The sequence below is a fragment of the Amborella trichopoda genome, chromosome 9 (genome assembly GCF_054954075.1).
Source record: "Amborella trichopoda isolate Santa Cruz 75 chromosome 9, AtrichopodaSantaCruz75HAP2 v2.0, whole genome shotgun sequence".
In the NCBI taxonomy this organism is placed as follows: domain Eukaryota; kingdom Viridiplantae; phylum Streptophyta; class Magnoliopsida; order Amborellales; family Amborellaceae; genus Amborella; species Amborella trichopoda.
Genome location: NC_142344.1, coordinates 44,945,574 through 44,954,417, shown reverse-complemented (window position 1 = coordinate 44,954,417; position 8,844 = coordinate 44,945,574). Strand labels below are relative to the sequence as shown.

Genomic DNA, 8,844 nt, shown 5'->3' with positions numbered 1-8,844 from the left:
CGAATTTTATTTCCAGTTTGATTTGCTGGATTTACCTGTTCCTGGTCCTCGTTTTACTTTGTTTAACAATTGTGTTTTAAACCCTATTATGACTCATTTAGATTGATTTTTAGTAAATCCTGGTTGGGCGGAGTTGTTCTTATGGGAGTGTTAGGGCTCTATCAAAATTATCTTTGGACCATATTCCACTGATATGGGAGAGTGAGGCTGTTGTGGGGAGAAAGGGATATTTTAAATTTGAACTGGGGTGGTTAGGGAATGGATATCTGGATAACTTGTAAAGGAGACTTAGAGCATTAACAACCTTCAAAGGTGGAATGGTTTTATAACTGCTAAGAAAGCTCAAAGCGTCAAAAGGGAGGTATTACAATGGAAGCAGAATAATGGGGTCAATTGCAGACAGAAGATTGAGAATGCTATGATGAGACATAAAGAATTAGATTGTAAAGAGTGGGAGAATGGTGTCATTGATGCATAAGATGTTGGTCAAAACAATCTTAATAGGGAGTTACACGAATGGCTTACGGCTGACAGGATATATTGGAGGTAGAGATCTAGGATTCGTTGGTTGAAAGAAGGAGATCTAAATACTCGATTCTTTCATGCTACAACGAATGCTAGGAAGCGTTATAATAGCATTCAAGGTTTGAAAATAGATGTGGTTGGGGACGAGATAGCTGTGGAAAGGGCAGCTTTCACTACTGAATGGGTGCCTTTGACAAATTTTAGTCAAGTTCACTTTCATAAACTCTCCTCAGAAAAGAGTGAATGGGTGGAGAGGCCTCTCACTGAAGTGGAAATAAAAGAGGCAGTTTTCTGTTTGGCAGGGGATCGTGCCCCAATACCTGTTGGATTTCCTCTTGTTTTGTTTTGTTTTGCTTTTTTTTTTTTTTTTTTTTCAGTATTAAGATCATGTCAAATTGGATATTATAAACATGGTGCAAGAATTTTATCATAGAGTCATTGTTAATGTTAGTTTAAACTCAACTTTCATTACCTTTATTCCAAAGAAAAGGGTTATTGAATACTTGAATGATATCATTAGACATATTAGCTTATTCACTAGCCTCTATAAGATTTTGGCAAAGTGCCTTGCTAAAAGGCTTAAAGTAGTATTGCCTTTGGTAGTTAAAGACCCTCAATCTACTTTTATTCAAGATAGATAAATTACTGATAGTTTTTTCTGTGCTCAAGAGCTAATTAGTTCTAGAATGGCTATAAGAGAGCCGGTATAATTTATAAAATTGACTTGGAGAAGGCTTCGGCAAAGCAAAGTGGACATTTTGTTGCAAGCAATGAAAGCCATGGGGTGTGGAGATAGATGTATAAGATGAATGTTGGATTGTCTTGAGTCTTCACATTTCTCTATTCTCATCAATGGTAAGCCTAAAGGTTTTTCAAAGCCTCTCGTGGTATTCGACAAGGTGATCATCTTTCCCCATTTTTATTCTGGGTGAGATTTTTAGTATCATGTTAAGATCGGAGGTGGAGATGGGACATATTAGTGGCTTTCAAGTTAAAGAAAATAGCTCTATGGTAACCCATTTGCAATATGCGGATGATTCCCTGATTTTTTGCGGGGTAAATGAGGATGATATTTTAACTCTCAAAAGATTTTTGATGTACTTTGAAGTGGTAATTGGACAGGTTAATATGAGAAAGACCCAAATATTTGGGGGTTGCATGTGAGGAACAAAACGTTATTGAATTTGTAGAGCTGATAAACTATGGTATAGCGAAATTCCTTTCAAGTATTTGGGTTTGCCTCAAGCTGATAATAATAGGGTTGCAGGCTTGTGGGTCCCTTTGCTTCAGCTTTTACAGTATAAACCAATGTTAAAAAAACGGATCGGTGATCCGAATCGGGCTCACCCATACCCGTATTGGATCGGTGGATTAGATCGAAGAATCTGCAAAATCGGCAAGTTTTTTCCCAAAAGTTTTTCAAAAAATCACTATAAATTTTTTAAAATAGTGTTCTTTTAGCTTCTAAAAAATATTAGGAGTGGTGTATTATGTACTTTCATGGCTTGTAAAAATAGGTGAATACTGAGATGTTTTCCTATCTAGATGTCTGTAAAAATAGGTGAATACCCAATTCGACACTAAAATTATTTATTGGACCCTCTGAATCAATTCAAAAAGTATTAAAACTATATTTCTGTGACATTTTAAATTTGGACATATATGTTATGCTCCCAAGGGAGCATAGTTTTCTTCTACTCCCTTGGTATGATTCTTGGAGATAGAGGTAAATAGTAGGAGGCCTTATCAGCAAACTAGATGATCAAGATATATACTCATACATCCATAATGATGTATATTAATATGAACCCAAGATATCCATATCCTAACACTCCATCTCAAACTCAAAATGCTCTGACATAAAGCAATTGGAGTTTGAACAATACTAAAAACAAGTAGTGATCTTCAAATTGCTTCAACAACAAACACAAGAAGCAGCAGATCTCAGGATTAGACGGCCTCACGAGTAGCCTCACAGGAATAGACGGTTTACATTCAAGCCTCAGGAACAAATACCTCACAGGAACATACGGTCTCCAGAACATTTAGGCTTCAGGAACAGAACAAACGTGATCGAGTAACGAAAAACTCAATCATCAGACAAGATCGAATAACGGAAAGAAATTGGATCATCTATCAGGATCGAGTAAAGTCAATCATCGCACAGGATGGAGTAACGGAAAACTCCATCATCAAATGAGATCATGTAACAAAAAACATGATCATCAACCAGGATTGAATCACACATCAACAGAGAGATTGGGTTCTTTCTCTCTCCTAAAAGACTTGTAAGATTGGGTGCTCTTCCTTTTTGCTCCTCTTTCTCCCTTTCTATGCAAGCGATGACTGTCTCTCTCTAAACTTGGCCTTATATCTCTCTCACAAGAAAGCCTGATTCTTCCTCTGTGAAACTTGACTTGGCGTGTCTCTCTCTCTATTAACAAAAACATGGGTCGCTTTCTTTATGGAAAATTGTTCTCTTTCTCTCTCTAAAAACTAGAAGAGAGAACACAACATTAAATGGAGAATGGAGATAGAAGAAGAGATAACACAACATATTCGTGGTTCAGGTCGAAGCATTACGTCTACTGATCCAAAGCGCCAACTGGCTACATCTTCACTATTTTTGAATAAGAATTACATCAATAAGTGTCTCAATATATAGAAGACAATCACAATGAATTTTGGAGATAGAAGTAAATAGTAAGAGGCCTTATCACCAATAACTAATCAATAAATAACTTGGCCAATTAATTTGACTTGGTCTCTTTTGAAGTATTGAAACTAAAAAGTTGCCAAAAAACTTGCACTGCTCTCACTTACATGCTTGAATAGTCTGCAAGAGCGACGAGATGTGATCCGGGACACGTGATCACCAAACTTGGTCTAAAGACCATTAAAAGTGTTATAAAGACACAACGAAGATAGCTCTACGACACATAAAGTGGCAACGAACACTGAAGATTGGTGAAAACTACTGCTTGAAAAATCCACTAATCATGAATATGCTCTCCCTAACGATGTCACTACAATAATGGTGCGACGAAGTCCTCTGCTATATGGTGAGAAGTTAGAATCAAATAACGCGCGAGACAACTAAAAAATGTGCGAATACCGTACAAGAACTGATGTTCTTGTCCACATAGCGGTTACATTAGAAATATTAATTTCATCTCTACTCATCTCATCTTCATATCTCGTATACTGTCTCTCTCAAGTTGGGCGTGGATGCGAAGAGACACCCAACTTGCAAAATACATTTTTTTTTAAGTATAATGATATCAACAAATATACCCCTCACTTTTCTTTTTTTTTCTTTTCCACTTCTTCATTTTTTTTTTTGCTTTCTTTGTTTTTTTTTTTTTTTTCCTTTTTTTGTGCGGCTCTGGCCCGAAGTTTGTTTTTTTTTTTTTTTTTTGAAACTTTGACTCTTGTAAGAAAAATTATAGATAGCGAGAGAAAAAACAATCACTACGCACCAATGTGCCTAATTTTCCACATAGTAAAAATAAAAAGAATAAAGGCCTAAGTTAAAGAGGATACTCAATTAACAAGGATTTTTTTTCTCTTGGATCTCGTAATCTCTCTCGCTATTGGAACGCAGGTCTTTAGGCTCGTGGTAGGGCGATATTCGGGAAACAAATGCCCCGATTTGTAACGGACACCCCACGCGTTATAGAGCATCCTCGGCCCCATGGGCGGCATCCGCCATTGACGCACTCCAAGAAGTTTTCCGTCTAAATAAAACTGGAAGGGAGGACCTTCTTATTTCGCTGAAAAATCCCATGGCTGGATTTCTCGTCGGAAAATGGACCCCTTCTCTTTTCTTCTCCTGTTTCCATACTCTTTAGCTTCTCAGAGTACAACTTCTTCATAACCTAGGCTTAAACTATATTGCTTGAAATCGAAACCATTGCTGGATATTCGCCAGAAACAGCAGGAAATTTTGTTGAGAGAGAGAGAGAGAGCTGACTGTAGAGAGAGAAGATCTGGGTAGGAGGTAGAGAGAGAAAGCAGAGGAAGGTGTAGAGAGAGAAAGGAGAGACAGGGAAGATAGGGCCAACATTGAAGAAAGATTTGATAGAGAGTCGGAAGATAGCAGGGGCGAAGATGATCAGGCCTGGCATTGATGAGATTCATGAGTCCAGCACGGCCATAGAACTTGGCAAGGAACACAATGGCGTCCCGAGTCTCAGGATTCTTAATCCATTGAAGACATGGCCTTACACTGCAGGTTGTCACTCCAACCCTTCTGAAGCACCCTACAACCATTTCAACTCATTCTCATGGTGACCACTCCAGCTAGAGAGAGAAACAAAAAATGGTTAAGGTATCAATGGTAGAGAACAAAAATATAGAGAGAGGGGCCACTCGCTGCTTGCGAATTGCTTCACAATGCCGACCTTGGTTGAACTCGCGCCACAAACTATGCCCAACAACCGATGAAAAAAGCAAAGAACCACTCAAGTCAATACTTCAAAACCTTTTAGTTTCTTTAAGAAGAGGATCTTGAATATAACCAAAGTAACATGTTCCAATCCATTAGCGTTGCAATTTGATTTCTTTAGGAAGAAGCACTTTTGGGTATGCAAAAGGGTTGCAACGACCTTATTGTATGCAAATGGTTTACAACGACAAAAATACTTCTCTTACATAGAAGGAGCAAAAATGTAGCTTAAAGGGCTCGACTAGGTACGCCTCAAGAGCTTCTTGGAGAGCAAGAACAACATAGCTTCGGCCAGGAGCTTCTTAAAGAGCGAAAACAACATAGCTTCGGCCATCAATGAATCGTTAGAGATAGAACAACCTGCTCTGATTTTGTGAGAACATACATGTACAGACATTGAATGGGAAGAGAAAAAGTGCGAACACAATATTTACATGGCGGTTCAGGCCGAAGCCTTATCTAAAGTCCAACTGGGTGCATCTTCACTATTTTAGATGAATGTTTATATCAAAAAGTATCTCGGATAATCACACAATTACATGAGATAAAGATGGTATGATTCTTAGAGATAGAGGTAAATAGTAGGAGGCATTATCACCAAACTAAATGACCTAGATATATACCCATACAGTCATAATGATGTATAGATAATGATGTATATAATGTAAACCCGAGATATCCATATCCTAACATGAGGTATGTGAATTAAGAAACTAAAGATCATAAATGATACTTTATTGACTAAGTGGTTGTAGAGATGTGCTAGAGAAAAGGGACAATTATGGAGATGTATTTTATCAAAAAAATATGGGGAAGACAAGGAGTATGGTTTAGTGGCAAAGGGTAGTAACAAGAAGGGGGGATTCTTGGCTATAGAACTTACTTTTTTAATACTATGCAATGTTTAATTGGTAAAGATGATAACACCAAATTTTGGCAGCAGAAGTGGCGTGGGGATTCTGCTTTAAAGTATCAATTTCCATATCTGTTGGCAAAAGTTAACTCAAAAAGCAAAATGGTTAGTGAAATGGTGGTTGGTAAAGGTCATGCAGCAGTTTGGGATATCAGTTGTTCTTACAGAAGAGTAAATGAGAATGTGCTTGATGAGCATATCCTACAGAAGAGTAAATGAGAATGTGCTTGATGAGCATATCCAATGTTTGTCACTGCTTCAACAACAATTTTATTGCCCAAAATTAAATGATAAAGTTATATGGCAGCCAAGCAGAAATGGCTTATTCACAGTCAGCTCTGCTTATAAATTATTGTTCAATGATCGAATCAGATGGTTAGATTGGAGGCTGAAAAAGTGTGGAAGTGGCCTATACCTTTAAAAGTTAAGGAATTTCTATGGTTACTTAAACTTAAAAGGCTATTAAGTGTTGATATGTTCAGGAAGAGAGGCATGATTATGGTAAATGTTTGTATGTTATGCAAACAACAAGTAGAAAATATTGATCATCTATTCTTGAGTTGCAGCTTTACTAAAACTATTTAGCAGTGGTGTTTGGGGATGATTGGAGTTAATGATAATATCCCTGTGCAGATGGAAGATTTATTTGGAGATTGGTTAAAGGTGGGTTTTGGAACAAAAGGGAGGATTATATGTAGGGTAGTAAAATTTGTTGTGGTGTGGGAAATATGGAAAGAACGTAATAGGAGATGTTTTGAAGGAGTCGGGAAATTAGTAGTAGAGATGCAAGATAAAATTAGATTCACAATGGCTGAGTGGTTAGCAATTAACAAAAACTAGTGGGGAGTACCAAAATTGAATTTGATGAATAACCTTAATCTTTTAGTTATATAGAGATCTCCTAAGGAAAAACGTGTTGGTATCTAGAAATGCCTAGAAGGGGGATGGATTAAGGTGAACTTTGATGGAAATGTATTAGGTAATCCTGGGAATGCATGGGAGGTTTAATTTGAGACAGTGAAGGAAGAGTTCTCTTGAAGTTTTTTGGTCCTCTTGGTGTTACTACGGTAAATGAAGCAGAAATACGTGCAATGTTGGAAGTTGTTAAACTGGTAAAAACGTTCAACATACCAATAGAAATTGAAAGGGATTCATTGAATACTATCAAGTGGGTCAAGCAGAAGGCTGAGTTTCCGTGGAAGTTGCATAGTTTTTTTAAGGAGATTATGGAGTACTGCTTGAATATGGAATGTATTTTTGTACATGCGTTTAGGAAATGTAATATGGAGGCCGATGCCTTTAGGAAATGTAGTACGGAGGCCGATGCTCTTGCAAAGGCCGGTGTTGTGCTGACAGAGATGAACAATGTGAATGTAACAGATGGCTGATAGATGCAGGTTTTGTTTGTTGTTTTTGTTTTATTTGAATGTATTTTTCGTTTGTGTTTTTTCTCTTTGTTTGATTATGTACTGTTTGAGAAGGCTGTAGTAATAAAAGTTGTGAATGTTTCAAAAAAATAAAAATGTAAAGTTTAGGTTGTGTTAAATAGTTTGGGATTATGCCTAAGCCACTTGATAGTGTATGAAACCAATTACAAGTTACAAGATTTCAAAATTTCACTTACAATGGACTTCACAAACTCAAATTACAATGCAATTACATTATATTCCACATGAACTTTAATTATAACCACTTACACATGAATTACAACCACATTATGGAGATCCATACACTTTAAAATCCGAGGATTATAATTCTATTTAGGTCCCTTATTCCAACCAAAACTACACAGGCAGATAGAGTAGACATAAAATTCAAGTAAAATCAAATTCAGCACGATAGAAATACAATGCAAAATTATGCATCAATTCTAAATTGCATTAACTCCATAAAACTCATTCTCAGCATACAAATATAATGATACACAAGTGCTTAAGCGATCTTGATAAGGGGAAGCCAAAGTTCGAGCTCCTTGTGCTTGGCTTACCGCCAAGGACTTAGTCATATATTATGGCATGACTGCTCAGAAGGCGTTAAGATCATGACCAATTTTACATCATTTTATATGAAACTTTTAGGCATTATATAATTTACATTTTATGACACTTTTTAAAGAAAAGAGAGTCCTAAAAAATTCGATGAAAATTGCGGGAGAAAATTGTGGGAGATATGGGCTCCAAATAGTCATGGTGATGAAATATATAGTATAGGTGTGGGAAAATTTGGCATAATTTGCCTTCAAGATTTTTCCAAAATAAAACATATAAGAGGTGAATTAATCCGAAAGTTGTAGAGAAATCAGTCAATAAACTCTGAAGAAAACTCAATCAATTTCTCCTCAAAATGTAATCAAAGAACTAGGAATCAAAAGCTTATACGTTAGGATCAATTTGAAATCAATATTTCATGAACTAATAAGGTAAAGGGCTGTGCTACCTTGTGGAAAATGACAAGTTATAGCCATGAAAGTCTCCATGGATGCATGGCTTGGTGGAAAATTCACTGAAATTGAGTCACCATGGACCTAGGGCTTCAACTCCAAGCTTAGAAGCTTTAATGGAGCTTCAATCACAATTTCTCTCACTTAGATCTCACACTCTACACCTTACTTTCTTAATCTAAAATACACACTCATAACATGAAAAAGAGAGGGAGGCCTAAGTGGGGCATGCCACTTCCTTCAAATGGGTAACTATTTATATGCTTGTGTCTTAGATGCTTCTAGATGAGTTAATCTTGGCCATTGACACTAATCATCTATGGATTGAGAGAGTGTTTGATCCTAGCCACTCATTACTCATCATGCCAACTTGATGAGTAGATGAGATTTAACATGAATATCATCTTAACACACCCTAACTCACTCCAAATTTCCCCAATATTAAACACAAATGTTCATCAAATTAAATTTGTTTATATAATTACCCATCCCATCTCAACAAAATAGAATGAGAAAGCC

At 36.7% G+C, this 8,844-nt stretch overlaps 1 long non-coding RNA gene across 1 annotated transcript; it reads right to left on the bottom strand.

The window, feature by feature from the left end:
• Nucleotides 1–3,975: 3,975 nt before the first annotated feature.
• LOC148780551 (uncharacterized) lies at nt 3,976–8,530 on the bottom strand. Its single transcript, XR_016041408.1, has 2 exons — nt 8,322–8,530; nt 3,976–5,332 (listed from the first exon to the last, which is right to left on the bottom strand). It is a non-coding gene; the product is annotated as an uncharacterized LOC148780551 (long non-coding RNA).
• Nucleotides 8,531–8,844: the final 314 nt, after the last annotated feature.